Source organism: Vulpes lagopus, chromosome 11 (genome assembly GCF_018345385.1).
Source record: "Vulpes lagopus strain Blue_001 chromosome 11, ASM1834538v1, whole genome shotgun sequence".
Classification (NCBI taxonomy): Eukaryota; Metazoa; Chordata; class Mammalia; order Carnivora; family Canidae; genus Vulpes; species Vulpes lagopus.
In genome coordinates, this window is record NC_054834.1 from 106,608,807 (window position 1) to 106,625,069 (window position 16,263).

Below are 16,263 nucleotides of genomic sequence, written 5' to 3' on the forward strand. Positions count from 1 at the left end.
TGTTTTGTCGAAGAGTAATTGACCATATAGTTGTGGAACGTGGTTGGAGCTAGAGGGTATAATGCTGAGTGAAATAAGTCAGTCAGAGAAAGACAAATATCAGATAATTTCACTCATATGCATAATTTAAGAAACAAAGCAAATGAACAGAGACAAAGAGAGAGACAGATCAAGAAACGGATCTTAACTGTAGAGAACACAGTGATGGTGACCAGAGGAGAGGTGTGGGTGTGGGTGAGAACGGGCAAAAGAGGAGATGGGAATTAAGGAGGGCACTCATAATGAGCACCAGGTGTTATATAGAAGTGCTGAATAACTATATTATACACCTGAAACTAGTATTACACTGTAGGCGAACTGCAATTTAAATAAACATCTTAAACAAATAAATGATTTTTAAAAATGAGTGCTGAGATTTTTAACCTCTAGGTACTCATTAAAGCTTAGATTTGTGGTAGCATAACTATGCTACTAATAAATATCAGTGTCACACCTGCCAACTTTCAAACCAAAGTTACAACAACCTCTCAGTTTCTTCTTTTTTCTTTTTAAAGACTTTGTTCATTTATTCGTGAGAAAGTGAGAGAGAGAGAGAGAGAGAGAGAGAGAGAGCAGAGACACAGGAGGAGGGAGAAGCAGGCTCCATGCAGGGAGCCCGACGTGGGACTCGATCCCGGGACCCCAGGATCAGGCCCTGGGCCAAAGGCAGGCGCCAAACTGCTGAGCCACCCAGGGATCCCAACCTCTCAGTTTCAAGTTGAAAATACGCTTCTTAAAACCTTATGACATGAATTCAAAAACAAACAAACAAAAAAGAAATAATTGTAGTGTTATCAAAACTATTACACTTGATCTTAGCCAAAACCAAGAAGTCATGTGTTATGAAAACTATTATGCCACTGTTACTAGCATCCCCATTATCACTCTCAGGTTATCAAAATATTTTTTTTAAGATTTTATTTATTTATTCATGAGACACACACACACAGAGAGAGAGAGAGAGAGAGAGAGAGAGAGAGAGAGAGCAAGCCAAAGACACAGGCAGAGGGAGAAGCAGGCTCCATGCAGGGAGCCAGAGTTGGACTCGATCCCGGGACCCTTGGGTCACACCGTGGGCTGAAGGCGGCACTAAACCGCCGAGCCACCCGGGCTGCCCAGGTTATCAAAATCTAATAATCATATTGGATAAAAAGTATCGTGATAATTACTTTCACCCTCAAGAGTTATCTATTTTTTTCTCTTTCTCACTTTACCTGGTAATTTCTTTTGATATGATGATATGGCAAGGCAAATAAGATTACACAGGACTGTCTACCCAATTTTCCACCCCTTATTCTATCTTAAAATTTCATCTAGTTTACACTTAATAATGGCCTGCATTTAAAAATAAAATGCCACGTTAGTGTTGTTAGCTAGTTTAGGAGCTAATACTTACTAAACACGTGCTATTTTACTCACACGGTGGTAAACACTGATTAGCCTCATTTCATTTTGTCCTCACAATTTTTTGAGAAGGCACTATTATTCCACATTAGAGATCACAAAATTGTGATACAGGAAAATTTAACTTCTTCACCGTTGGTAATTTGGGAAACTCATACTCAAAGCTAAGTCAGTAAGACTATCTTGTCCATGTTTCCATCACACTAGAGCGCTACCAAATATTCCCATTTTCATCTTTTACCAGTATACATTAATGATATTTTTAATATCTATATATGCCTAATAAACAAAAATGGTTTCTTAATAACCACTAAAGCCTCTTTTCTCAGCAATCTTCTTCACTTTTATACATCCCTTAATACACATTTACATATATTCAATTTTAAATAGTTCATTAATACATGATACTTAGAGGTTTACTTGGCCAGATTCTGTACCGCAGAAAGTCACAGTTTTATTGTGTGCATAATGAATTTAAAGTCACAACTAAGGAATATTATGACTCAATGTGGCCTTTTAAAATTGCTCTCCGTCAGAGTAAATAGTCCCAGATGTTCAAATAATTCCAATTTGAGGTTATCACAAGGCCACTCTTAAAAAAAGACTTCAAGCATCTTACTGATATTTGAAATATAATTTTTATGAGCCCACAAAATATATGATTGTTAAAAAGCTGAAACACACAACAAATTGATCAAAGCTAAAACTAACAAGTGTTGAGTAAATTTATCTGTTCCATCTTCACTCTTAATTAAATTCATTCCAACTCATTTTTCGGAGATGAGATCCAATCTTTCAATATATAGCTACCTAACTCCCGTTAATACGTATGGAATAAAGGTTTGCAAAGAGACTAAATAATTACTAGAATCAAGAAACTTTTTTCATCTTTCCTTTGATTTTTTTTGAACCAAGTGAATATAGATTTAATATAGCAAGACATGATCTTTACTCTTAACTAAATGAATTAATTATTCTGAAGTCTGACATTAAATTTACAGTTATCGTAAAGTTTTAACTGCTATATTCCATAAAGTGATCTTAAATTGTACAAAACCATGTATTTTAGGAAGAACTGTCAGTTTCATTCTTTGTTGTATCTATGGAGCCAAGCACTTGGAGGTACTTTACATTCCTTGAATTTATAAATGTGTTGACTGCTTTCAAAGACCTAAAACCATGTTTATCTGTTCAGCAGTTTTATCAGACTATTATTATACTCAAAATTATTTTTAAAAATGTTTTACCTACCAAAATTATTTTTCATGCCCCCTGAATTCCTTAAAGTTCATTAGATTTGCCCTTGCCAGTGTTTCTCCAGTCTTTAGGCTTAAAATAATTTACAACTTGAGGATACCTGTGTTCATAGTGATCAGAGGCGGGCAAAATATCTCTGTAGTGTGGTCAGTGAGCTGGCTTTATTTCCGGGCATAATTTAAATGGAATCATCTCATATATTTGATGGAAGCCTGAAATGTAATGCCTTTACATCTAAGAGGCAAAGAGCACCCATGTATAGATAAGACAATTGACAGAGTGAATTCCCCAGTCTTAAGCAGAACAAAACCAAACCAAACCCACAGTTCTCTGCGCAAAAATATATGCTTCCATAGTCCAACCCTGTGTAGTGGCTGAAGATGAATTTTCATGGGAGTCACCTTTTTTTTTTTAAAGTGTTTAGATATTAGGCAAGGACTATTACTTGATAAAATCAAATTGCTGAAAGTTCAATAGGAAAAAATAGAATTTCATTGATGGCTTTGTCTCCCTGGTTTCTAGAGAAAGATCACCTCTCACACATTTTTTCCACTCATCGATCATGGTGACTAAACATGTTCTCAGTAAATAGGAAATGCATTCTGTGTTTCTCTAACTAGTGTTCACCGAATAATAATTTTGGTTGCTACGCCCTTAAAAAATACACATTACATCAGAGAGTAAGTATAAATCAATCTGTGAAGTGTGAGCTTAAGTCTGTGTTTTGATGTTTCATACGAGATTGTTTGCATTATCTGCTGCAGTGGCTTTTCTTTAAAAATACTTTTAAGTAGTAGTTTCTAAGTGTTTGTGTAAATTGCTAATCTTGATCTGATACGAGTTTTTCAATCCATAGCTTAAAATTGAAATGTTTATAATGCTGTATAGCATTACAGCTTATGAAGCAGACGTAAGACTCAAACTCGAGTAAAATAAATGTAATTAAAATTTCACGAAAGTTCACTTAGATTAATTTTCTGGCAGTCGATAGTAACAAGAAGCAAATATGGTAAATATCGGTCAACCATACGACAAATAGCCTCTGCAAATATATGAAGGATTTGAGAAATCGTGCCTATCTCTCAGATCCATCAGCCTGGAAGTGCGAAGTTAAATAAGACCTGACAATATTAAAGTGTCATGGCCTAAGAGTGGCGGTGGTAGTACGTGTGTTGGGGTGGGGATGCGAGGGGAGTGGAAAATCACTGTCTTTATTGTACACGAGATGCGGAATTAAGATAAAGTAATGGTTTGCCTAATAGGTTTGCGGAGCCAGTTTTTCCTTGAATCTAATCCAATTTTTTATTACAAATTTCATTTTCATTTAATTGGAAAGTTTCCTTCCCAGGGCAGGGGATATGATTTCTTTCTCTACGTTCCTGTACCCTGCCCACACATCTTCAAGATATAGATTGTGCTTAGGCCATTTATAAATAGTTAGATTTAATCAACAAGGTAAGCATTCATATAGCAATTATTGCAATTAGCCTCTTTGATGTTAATCACTTCTATTTGTGTTTTCCAGACTTCATTTCCTATGTCCTTAATCGAAGTAACTTTACTCTAAGATGCCAACTTTTTGAGTCATGAACATCCTTAAAAATACAAGGGGATCACCTTGAGCTCCAAAAATGCAAATCAACTGGAAAAACACCAGCTGGCCTTAATCTTTCAACAGTGCAGTTTAGTCTGCCTCGTGTCAGCAGGCTAGCAGGTATTCTTTTTATAGAAACAGAACTTAGCAAATGGAGCTGCTGTTTCCTTCTTGTCAAGAGTGAATTTCTCCCTTCCCCAGCTGTAGCCAAACACTCTCTCACACACACAATCACACAACTGCACACAAAGATACACTTGGGGAACAATAGCCTGCGAGCGCAAGTGACTACTAGGATGGGGCATTACATTGAAACTACTGCAGTATTGTACTAAAATAGCTTAAAAATCTACATGTGTTTTTGCTGTCTTTTCCATGAATTATTAGTAGCAATAAAATAAAATATAAATAAAATAAAATGTCACAAATTATATTTTCTTCCTCTTTCTTTCTTTCTTTCTTTCTTTCTCTTTCTTTCTGTCTTTCTTTCTTTCTTTCTTTCTTTCTTTCTTTCTTTCTTTTTCTTTCGAGAAATGAATGCCAGGTAATAGTCATGAAAATTAACCTGAGCTTATGCTCCAGTTTAAAAATAGTCAACTGCAGTTCACTCTGGTAAAACCTCAGTATGTTCTGATTGTCTCTCCATCCATTCTTTTGTGTCCTTATTTTTAAAGCATATGATAAGTCACTGTCTCCTTTTCTGTGTTACTGTGTTCCAAAAAAGATAAAGAGGTAATATATGCAACCCAAAATAACCATTTCTTATAATAAGAAAAGGTTAAAACCATTTATATGGTGACTCATATAGACATCAAGTGCTGTAAATGTACCAGGCATGTGATGGCATAATCTGAGCAGTAAACCCACTCTAATTTTTTCCCATGAAATGGGACATCATTTAAAACTAAACATTGCAGAAACATGAAACATGTCCTGTCATCCCTGAGTAACTACTTCCAATTTTCTATTTACCCAGTTCTTTCTCTCTCTTCCTCTGTTCATGCACTATATTAAATAACCACATGTCATACACTGCATAATAAATCAGATGGCCACACATATTGTTTCTGCCCACCGCTAATCTGCAGTTGCCCCTTCCTCTCCATAATAGCTTTCATGACATATTTTGATCTCGGACACTTTTCTCTATAAAAGAACAGTGATAGATGCTCTTGGGCAGTGACGCTCCCTGACTATGCGATTTGTACTAGCTCTAAGATGATGGCAAGATATTCATTTATATATTTTTTAAAGATGTTATGATTTATTCAGGAGAGACACACACACACACAGAGAGGCAGAGACACAGGCAGAGGGAGAAGAAGGCTCCATGCAGGGAGCCCAACGTGGGACTCGATCCCAGAACCCCGGGATCACACCCTGGGCCAAAGGCAGATGCTTAACCACTGAGTCTCCCAGGCGCCCCTCATTTATGTATTTAAGCCCCCATTGAAGGCCGGCCCTTGTTCTGAGTCCAGTGGGAACTGCTGGGAATCAAGGCCGACTGGCATGCGGTGGATCCCCCTGCAACACTGAGTGAGCTCAATGCATCTACTCCCTATAAAAGAACAAGGTGTGTTCACAACGCCTCATGTGCAAAGAAAAGAAGAACCTGTAATACCTAAGTCATTGCGTGTGTGTATCCTACATTTGTTACTATTTCCAGTGTAGTTCTATAGGCAAAGAAGAAAATGTGAAATAAAAGATAACCATACTAAATTTTAGTTCATTATAATACACACGCAGAAACAGACCACAGAGAAATAAGTATGACAACTGGATGTCCCTACTTTTTTCTTTACTATATGTTTAAATATGTGGAGCATTGTACAGCAACTTGTTTATAAATTTTAGTTATATATAATATGTCAAACAATAGTTTTAAAAAGAGACACGATACTGTTTCTAAGATCAATATAGACCAGCACTTTTCTGTGTATGCTTTAGATATCCCTTATATGAACTCAAACGTACAGATAAAGCAAGAATTCCTTGACCCTTTCCCCAAACTATTTTTCCCTAGAGTTTAGTTATCACTTAAAGTAACTATGAATTATCCATTAAATTTTTAAAGCTTTTTTGCTATCTGCGTATGTATTCATAGATATATTCACCTATACCAGTCTAAATTCTCTATAATTTCATAAATAACATAGTAATAAACATCTTTTTAGCTTAATTTTCATCCAGATATTTTGATATTTATGCATATTGTTACATGTATCTCTATTTCAACAATAAGTGCTTTGTATTTGTATTCTAAAATGTGCAAAAAACCACAATTTAGTTATCCATTTCTTACTAATCAATAATTGATTTGCTTATCCTCTTTTCAGTTATAAACAATAGTGCAAAGAATAGTTTTGAATAGGTCTAAAGTAAATAGAACATGTCTCTTGCCTACATGTACAAGGTTTCTAGGAATTGAGATTAATGGTGAAGTCTGTGTCGTACATAGAGTAAATATCTTCAAATTTACTAGTTTTTGCCAAATTGTCACCAGATGATTGAACAAGATTACATTTAAAATAGGAACGTATGAGTAATGAGTGAAATTTTCCCACTCAGGCGTTGATGTTATACAATTCTATAAATGCTAATTTTGCCATGTCATTGGTCAGGAGATATGCATTTTAATTGCATTACTCTGATTTCTAGTGATTTAGAGCATCTTTTCATGTTTACTAGTCATTCAAATATTTTCTTCCATGACTTGTCTATTTATATCATTTGCCCAGCTTCCTATTGATGACCTATTTTTCCTGTTTGCCTCCTGGAAGTTATTTAATACGAAAAATACTTAGATTTTAAAAGGTTGCATCTAACTTGTCTCCTTCTGTGGGTTTTCTTTCCACTTGTAGGTCTTTTAGGAAGATATAAAGAAGTTTTTTTTTTATTTTTTTAAGTTTTCATGTCATTAAATATATCAGTTTACCCCTTTTATGGCATGACATTTCAAGATTTAAATAAGTTGTCTTTCCTACCTTGATATTATAAGTAAATTGATAAGGTATTCTTCGATTTTCTTTTCTTTTTAGATCTTCGATTTCTGTGTATTCCGTTATGTACATGGCATAAAGTAGGGACCTATATTTTATCTTTCAATAAAGATAGCAAGTATCCTAGAGCATAAGTTGAATGAACCATCTTCCCCTACTAAACCCAAATGCAATTGTATTAAATACCAAGTTTCTATATGCATATCTGCTCCTGGATTCTCTATTTTGTTCCATTAAGGTCCGCATGTTATACTACTCACCCTTTGAGTAATTAAGTATGTTAGTACTTCTGGTACCACAGCGATTCTTATACATTTCAGGCTTTTCTTGCCACTTTCGTGGATCATATAAATTTTTATGAGATGATGAATTTGACATCACTCTATAAATTTTTATATGTGGTTTATGTATTAATTTAATATTCATTATCTATTGTACAACTTAATTTAATTTTAAAAATTTAGGTTTTTTGATATACTATTCAATGGATATGCAAAGTTTCACTATTTTTATTATTGGGAACTTCTAGATTATTTCTATTTTATGTTGTAAATAACTTCTGAGTTTTTATATGTTGTCATTTTTATTAACATAGGCATGTTTACATGATATGTAAATTTTGTTTATATATTATATATAAAAATCAAGAAAATTAATTATAATTATATACATTATATGTGTATTGTATATAATGATATATAATATGTATATAATCTATCTATGTATATGATATGTATAATATGCGTGTGATATATTATGTACATATATACGGACATATATATAAAAATTATATACCTGCGTCAGAATCTCCAAGTGGGAATATTAAGGCAGATGGTACATGTATTTTGATACATTCTGAAATTATTTCCTGTAGGTCCTTTGTATTTATAATGCTACATGCAACGTAGGTCAATTTTAGGTAAATATATCTGCATTAATAATGAAAAATAGCACACTAAAATGTTTCAAATTTGACGCACTATAGGTAAGATATTGTTTGTATACTCCCCACCGCCTGCCCTCAAAGGGGACAATTAAAAGTCCCACCCACTCTCTGTATCCTGCTCAAATCCTAGCTTGTTTGTGTGAAGTTGCCTGGGTGAGGTTGGATGTGCCTGGGTGAGGTTGGATTTCTCAGGGTTGAGAAATCTAAAAAGAAAAAGATGAATATTGGGCTCCTCTGCCTCCCCCTTTCTTACTCCTTTGATGCTGAAATAGAAATACAGAGAATGCTCTTCCAATCCAGAAATTTTATAAACATTCATTCATTATTTTTTTCTCTATATCCTCTCTGAATTTTTAAAATATTATTGCCAAAAAAAAAAAAAAGTCTTTTCCTTTTACTTGTCAAATTTAATTGACAGATTTCATCTCATTAGACCATAGGATCTTTTGAGGCTCTTGACTACCTTTTGAAGCTCCCTCATTTCTCAGCATTGTGGAAACTACACCGTCTGGATTCTGCTACTCCTCTGAGAGTCTACGATTTAGTCATAATGGTGCATTCACCAATGAGTTTTCCCGGATTTTGTTCTTGTTTCTCTTTTCTTCACATTCAAAGATTTTGTTGGCTTAGACTACAATCTATATGCTAATGATTCTCAAATCTGTAGCTTCAGGTCTCCTATGTACAATAGATTATTGGACATAGTTACTTGAAAATAACAGTACTGACTCAAAATCTAACATGATTAAAAATTTAAAACTGCATCAGTGTCTTTTACACTGCTTCTTATCCTGCCATCCATTCCTACCCCCAGCCCCACCTCTAGTCACCATCTGCTCCACCTGTTTATTCTTCTACATTCTCAGCTTGGTAAGTGACTTAACAATTCCTTCAAGTCAGAAACCTGGTGTCAGTCTGAATGATCATTTCCCCCTTTATAGCTATACCCAAGTAAGCATGTTTTTTGTCATTTCTGAATCCTAAATACCTCTTGTACTGGTCTGATCAGTACCAGTAGTTCAAATTTAGGTCTTAATTTTTCTCTTGCTTGGTTGTCATCATATCCTAAACTATCTTTTTGTCTGCATGTTTAGGCTCTTTCCCATCCATACTAATTCTACGTGGATTATTTTTAAAAATTCCAAGTTAATCAAGCTACATTTTTCTCTGCCTGAAATCCTTGAAAAAGTCCAAGTATACGAGTCCTTTATTACTGACTTCTCGCTGACCCTTTTATACTTTTCTTTATCCATCTTATTCCAGATACATCGTACAAAATTCCCAACTCTCTGACAATTTAAAAGCTTTGTTCTGGATTTTTGCACCTTGTTTACTCTGCTTAAAATGTCCAATTTGATACCATTCATCTCATTAATCTCTATTTTTCAATACAGCTAAAGCATTGCTATCCTATAAACATTCCTCTGAAAACTACCAATTTTGCTCTGCCTTCTGTATAGTTGGGGTTCTCTAGAGAAACAAATCAAGAGAGTGTGTGTGGAGAGGAGAAAAAGAGAGGGGGAGAGATGGAGAGGGAAAGAGATCGATTGATTTTAAGGAATGGCTCATATGATTGTACAGGTGCAAGTCCAAAATTTGTAGGGTAGGCCAGCAAGCTTGAGAGCAATAGTCTGAGTCCAAAAGAGCCAACTGACAAAACTTCTTTCGGCTCATGGGAGGTCAGTCTTTGTCCGTTAAGGCCTTCAATTTATTGGATTAGGCCCATCCAGATTATGGAGGGTAGTTTGCTTTACTCAAAATCCATTGATTTAAATGTTACTCTCATCCAAAGTACACCGTCAAGGAAATACACGAAATAATGTGTATTTGATCAAGTAGGTGAGTGCCCTGGCCCAGCCATGTCGACACATAAAATTAATTACCACAAGTACCCATTTCTGTGCTCCTATTTCGTAATTCTTAAGCACTCTGGCTAAGATTTTTTAAGGAGAACTATCTAAAAACAGTTCTACTTTTTAATAAAAGAAATCCATAAGCATAGTATAATAGTCAAATCATATATAAAGGCTTGTAATGAAAAATAAAAATCTTTTTCCTTTTCTTTCCTTTCTTCCCGTCTAACTCCTTAGAGAAAAACACTTTTTTTTTTTTTTCGTGTGGTACGTCCGGTTAGTTAATTGCATATTACAAACAATATCTTATATAGCTCTTTCTTGTTTTATCAGCTATGGATATGATCTCTTTGTTTTCACACTTGGACCATTCCCAATAAAAATTGGCCTTTCTCCAAAAATAATTTTAGGTCCTCTTTATCTTTTTTTTTTTAATATTAAAGCGATATGCTTAGAATTTTATGTATTGGCGTTTTCGATTACCCACTTTGTAAGTGGAGAGTATCTGTACTTTTTCCTCCTCTTTGTTTTCTTCCCTATATCTCCCGCATCTATCGAATATGTTATTGTTACATTATAAATTTTTATGGATTCTTCATTGTTTTTCTTTAAACACTAAAAAAAAAAATCCTGTGTGTACTTTCTGTATGAATGTATCATGTGCTCACATTGAGAGCTAGGTGAAGCTATATTCTATTTATGCCTTAGCTTTAGAAGCCACATTGCATTACTTCTTCCATGTTCTATTGATAAATAGTGAGTCTTTAAGCCTAATACACATTCAAGGAAAAGGTAAGATTAATGACTAACTTTTGAAGGGGGGATATCAAGGAATTACAGGCATATTTTTAAATTACTCCACCTTCTTTACCACATTATGAGAGTTTTGTTATAGCATTTTAATTTATATAATAGCAATGAATCTTGTTTTTTATTGTATTTTATCATTTCCTTTATGTTGGACTTAATATATGCAGAAGAGAAATCTATTGCTGCTGACTCTTTACACGCCCCTCTCCCATACCTTCCTTCCTGAATTTTCCAAGCCTGTTCCCGCCAGTTTTTTGACCAATCAGCAGAGACTTTTGGCACTGCCTTTGAATTTACATATATCCTTACTTTGAGTCGCCCTCTCTCCACAGGAAAGAGATAACCAGGTCAGTGCCTGTAGCTGTCATCATTAGAGGAATATTTCCTCTTACCACTGTCTTTTAGAGTCACTGACTGTGTCTCTAATGCAGAAGTAGTCCTTATTCAGCTTGCGGTCATATAACAAGTTGACACATCCAAGACGTTTCACTCCCTATCAGCTGGTCATATCTGTGTGACTTGATGTAAAGACATCAGCGTAACAGTGGTGTGTGCTTTATGTCAATGGTTGGTATAACTTCCTTATCCCCTCTAGATACCCTTGGGCCCAGTGCTGAAAGCGACACCTACATTTCATGTCGGAGTCCTGTTGGACCCTCTTCGTCTTATGATGTACGCAGCTCATGATGCTCCTTAGAGTCTCAGTATTTCCTGGGACTCTCTATATGCCAAGAGGTGCTTTGTGAGTGCTGGAAAGCTCTTTGCTCCAGGGATCATGGCTTTGCTATGGCACATTACTCAAGGGCCTGTACTTCACCTTTCTTATTGTAGACCTGCCAGAGATTCCACATAAGCCTCTTCCTTTACCACAAATACCTCTAAACCTGAAATCTTCTGAGTCATATGCTGTAAGTATCAGAGCTTCTTGCGCCTCAGCCTGGACCTGCCGAATTACCCTTCCTGAAAGCTGTCTGTCTCCAACTAAATGGGCCACAGTGTGATCCCAAGCAGAATATGCAGGCATGAAAACCCAAAAGATATTATGCTTTTTCCTTTATTTCTGGAATGTGAAAAGTGTAATAAATGGTACTTTACTTTGTGGGACTTTTCTAGCATGTTCCAGACCACTGGAAACTAAAACTTCGCTAATGGTGCAGTCTCTGCCTGTGTTTAGGGTCATCTCCCATCAGGCAGGGCACACTTGTCTTGCTAAGGCATCAGGAGCACATGCTGCTTGTCACTCTGTGCTTACCGGGTCCTGTTAACAAATATCAATATAGTGAAGAAACGGTGTGATGTTCTGCATAATGTCCTCTTCTCCTCTGGGGTTCTCTCATTTGTGCTCCTACCAGGAAGTTCAGATCCCAACTGAATCTCCCAAGGTCAACCCCAGCCTGCAAGTGACAGCCATTCCTGAGCTTCTCTGTGATGATTATGCACCATCTTCCTCAGCTCCCTAAACCCACCAGACTATTTCTTATTATCTTGCTAAACAAAGTATCCTCCAGGCCCCACAAAAGAGGCAGTTGCTCTGTTTCCCTGTGCAGTAAATTGATTTGGTCATGCTCAACTCTCTTAGCCTAGTTAACATTTTGGCTTCTCTGTGTAATTTATTGTGGGCTATTGTTTTTCTAAACTTACTAGGGCCTTCCCAGAAGCTTATCGGGAACTTCTTGGGACTCTTACCTATGACAAAGAAGAGTGCCCCCATATCAACAAACTCTCCTATACCCAATTTTGTGATAATTTAAGATGAATGCGGAAAATGTTGTGAGTTAAAATACACATTCAGTAAATAAGAGATACAACTCTAAGGTTTTGAATGTAAGTGCGTCGTATTAGTACATATTAGGAGAAATAATAAATTAGATGGTAGTTTGATGAGAAATTACCTAAAATTCAAAAAGTGTGCATTTTTTAATTCTGTTAATTATATGTTTTCAGCTTATGACACATAGGTTTTTTATTCTGGGTTTTAGGCTTCTATTATTTGTAGTATCAATTTAGGATTTTAATTAAGTAAAACTGATATTTTATTCTTCATCTTTCACTCAACTAAAGATTATCTGCATTTATTAGACAAAGAAACTCTGGTATCCAGAAAAGGAGGGTCCTTATTGAATTGGTCGGTATCACCTAATTTTTGATATTATATGTAGTCAGGATCCATCCTTTCCTAATAACGTAATTTAAGTTATATATTCACAATAAAAATCTCCAAGGTATAGATTGTTTTTATTCAATTTGATAAGGGCTCTTAATGTTGAGTCTCTTGTTTAATTATCAAAGATGCATTCACTAATGCATGGCTGGGTAATGGCTCAGATAATAGAGTCCAGGACGCATGTGTAACCAAGAAGATTATGCTTGTCCTCCTGGTGGTTAATTATGGCAGGATACCAATTTCTTTAATTATATTGTCATACTAACAACCAGTACTTAGGTAGCCATCATTAACTATTTAATAGTTTACTGCTATTCTCATAGGAGCTTAAGAAATAGAGTAAACAGTGGGTGGCTGAAGGCCAACTAAAAACAAAGAAATAAATTTGAATGGAGGTGAAATTACTGGAGTCAAGCATATGGATATAAGTACTAAATAATGGAGACTAATTACCCTGAATCTTAATATTTTTTTTTTACCTTCTCACTATATCTAAAAGTCTCATGTAATTACATACCTCAGATGCACTACATAAAAAATGTTTTATTTTGCTAATAAACTCTGTTAAATAATCTATATAAAAGTAATATTTCAACCCTTATTGAGAACATATAAGGTATATGCATTATATATATTACATATATATTTGCAATTTTATTTTTTTAATTTAATAGACAATTTATTTGCCAAGGAGTTTTAGGTTTACAGGACAATTTAGCATATGGGGATTTTCTTCCATCAACAATCTTTCACATCATCAAATTATGAAGAGTCAAAGGTCTCTAAAAAAGGGTCTACATTTTCAGCCCTGAAATGTAAAGAGCATGGATGTCATTACTTCTATTCCAACAAGAGGAAAAAACCTGAAGATCAATAACTTTTCTTGAACCCATCAGGAATGAGGTTGTGGAGCAAATTACCTACAACCTAAAATCCAGAGAGACAAGAAAATCCAGTTATATCTAAGATCTGCTTACTCAGGCCATGAACTGATGGGAACACTTAAATGTTAACTTTTGAAAAACTCCCGGGGGCTGCAATCTTAGTGAGACCACCAACACTTTCATGGGCTTTTCTCCCACCACCCTACCAGGTTTTTGCAGTGAGAATCTGAGAAAAATTCCCTGCAGCTCTGGCCTAGGGAGAGTAAAAGAATTCTAGTGATATATGCCAGAGCCTTCTCCATGAAGAAGCCTACATTTCAGGGATAAGGACTTTACCAGAGCAAAATTATGAAACTTTGTTTGGATTGGGGAAACCGTCCCTAACCCATTCCCATATTTTCTTTCTGTCTTACATAAGATGACTGTGAGGCAGTCAACTCTGTAACCAGGAGTAGGGGTCAGAGGGAAATAAGCTCTGCAACTGGAAAACCACTTATGATTTTACAGCCTTGAAATGCAGATGCATTTAAAGTCCTACATTTAATCAGATTAGAGAATATTCATCCTCCCCTACATTTAACCACCACACCAGCAGTAGCAGTGCATTATATTGACAGAAATACAAGATACTAAATTTCCCTAAGGGATGTCCATAGGGGAGTCCAAAGTCAAGAGTGGAGAGAAAAGCAATGACACTAAAAAAAGCAGAAGCCTCTGGAACTCACAGCTAACAGCAAACCTTACAAACAGCCTGATTCCTAGCCAGATTGATATAAATCTTCATACTACATCCTATTTAACTCGGTATCTATTGCCTAATACATGTCTGGCTTTCGACAAAAAAATTATAAGCCGTGTCAAAAGCCAAGAAAAAACACACACTGAAGAGACAAAGCAACCATCAGAACCAGAATTAGCCATGACACTATTGCTACAATTATCAGGCAGGTCATTTAAAATAACTATGATTAATATGTTAAGGGTTCTAATGGAAAAAGTAGACAACACACAAGAACAGATGGGTAACGTAAGCAGCGAAATGGAAACCCTAAGAAGTATCAAAAGGCAATATTAGAAATGAAAAATACAGTAACAGAAAGAATGGCTTTGATGAGATCATCAGTAGATTCAACACAGTCAAGGAACCAATGAATATACTTCCAAAAATGAAATGGAAAGACTAACAAGAATGAAAAATAACAGAGTAGAGGGACGCCAGGGTTGCTCAGTAGTTGATCGTGATCCTGGGGTCCTGGGATCAAGTCCCACGTCGGGCTCCCTGCATGGAGCCTGCTTCTCCCTCTGCCTGTGACTCTGCCTCTCTCTCTCTCTGTCTCTCATGAATAAATACACAAAATCTTTAAAAAAGAAAAAAAAAAGGAAAAAGAACAGAGTAGAATATTCAAGGAATGTGGGACAATATAAAAAGGTCTCACACACGTAATTGGGATACCAGCAAGAGAAGAAACACTGAATAAAGCAGAAACAATTGAAGTAATAGTGGCTGAGGACATTCTATAATAAATGACAGATACCATATCACAGATTTAGGAAGCTCAGAGAATACGGACCCAGATAAAGATCAAACACACACACACACACACACACACACACACACATGCACACGCACACACTCCTAGGCATATAAGCTGCTGAAAACAAAAGATAATGAGAAAAATCTTGAAAAAATATCCAAAGTCTTCAGCTTATCAATATTGAGGGACATTTTTCTCGTTATCAAAATAAATGTTTTATTAATTAACATGGAGACATCGTAGATACAGCCATAGATATATTTCTGTGAATATAAAAGGCAAATATGCTTGTACACACATATCCATTAGGAGTTAAATCTGGCACAAGTAAATTTTGAGATTATAGTTCGTAATGTAAAGATTTTCCTGAATAAGGTACAAATACGCGCTGAGAGATATGTGAGAATAAAGAAATATGCTATTCATGTTAATTTTCTTTTTTCTTTATGAACAATATATGATATTTAAAAATTATATACATATATGTTTCAGTGTGATTCGGATATGGATAGAAGTATCTAGTTTTAAAACTTAAAATGTCTATTCATCCTATCAGCATTTTATCATCTACCAACTTGACTTCTGAATAATTGAAAAAGTTATGTGGTTGTATTTTCCCTTATGAAGACGGCATCTATTCTCATTAACTATATCAGATTCCTTGCCATGGTGACATTTTCAAATTTCCACATTCCTGAGGACAGATTACTAACCATATCAAATTCTGAATTAATTATTTTGCACCTATAACATCATTTTACAATTTCTTAATTTATGG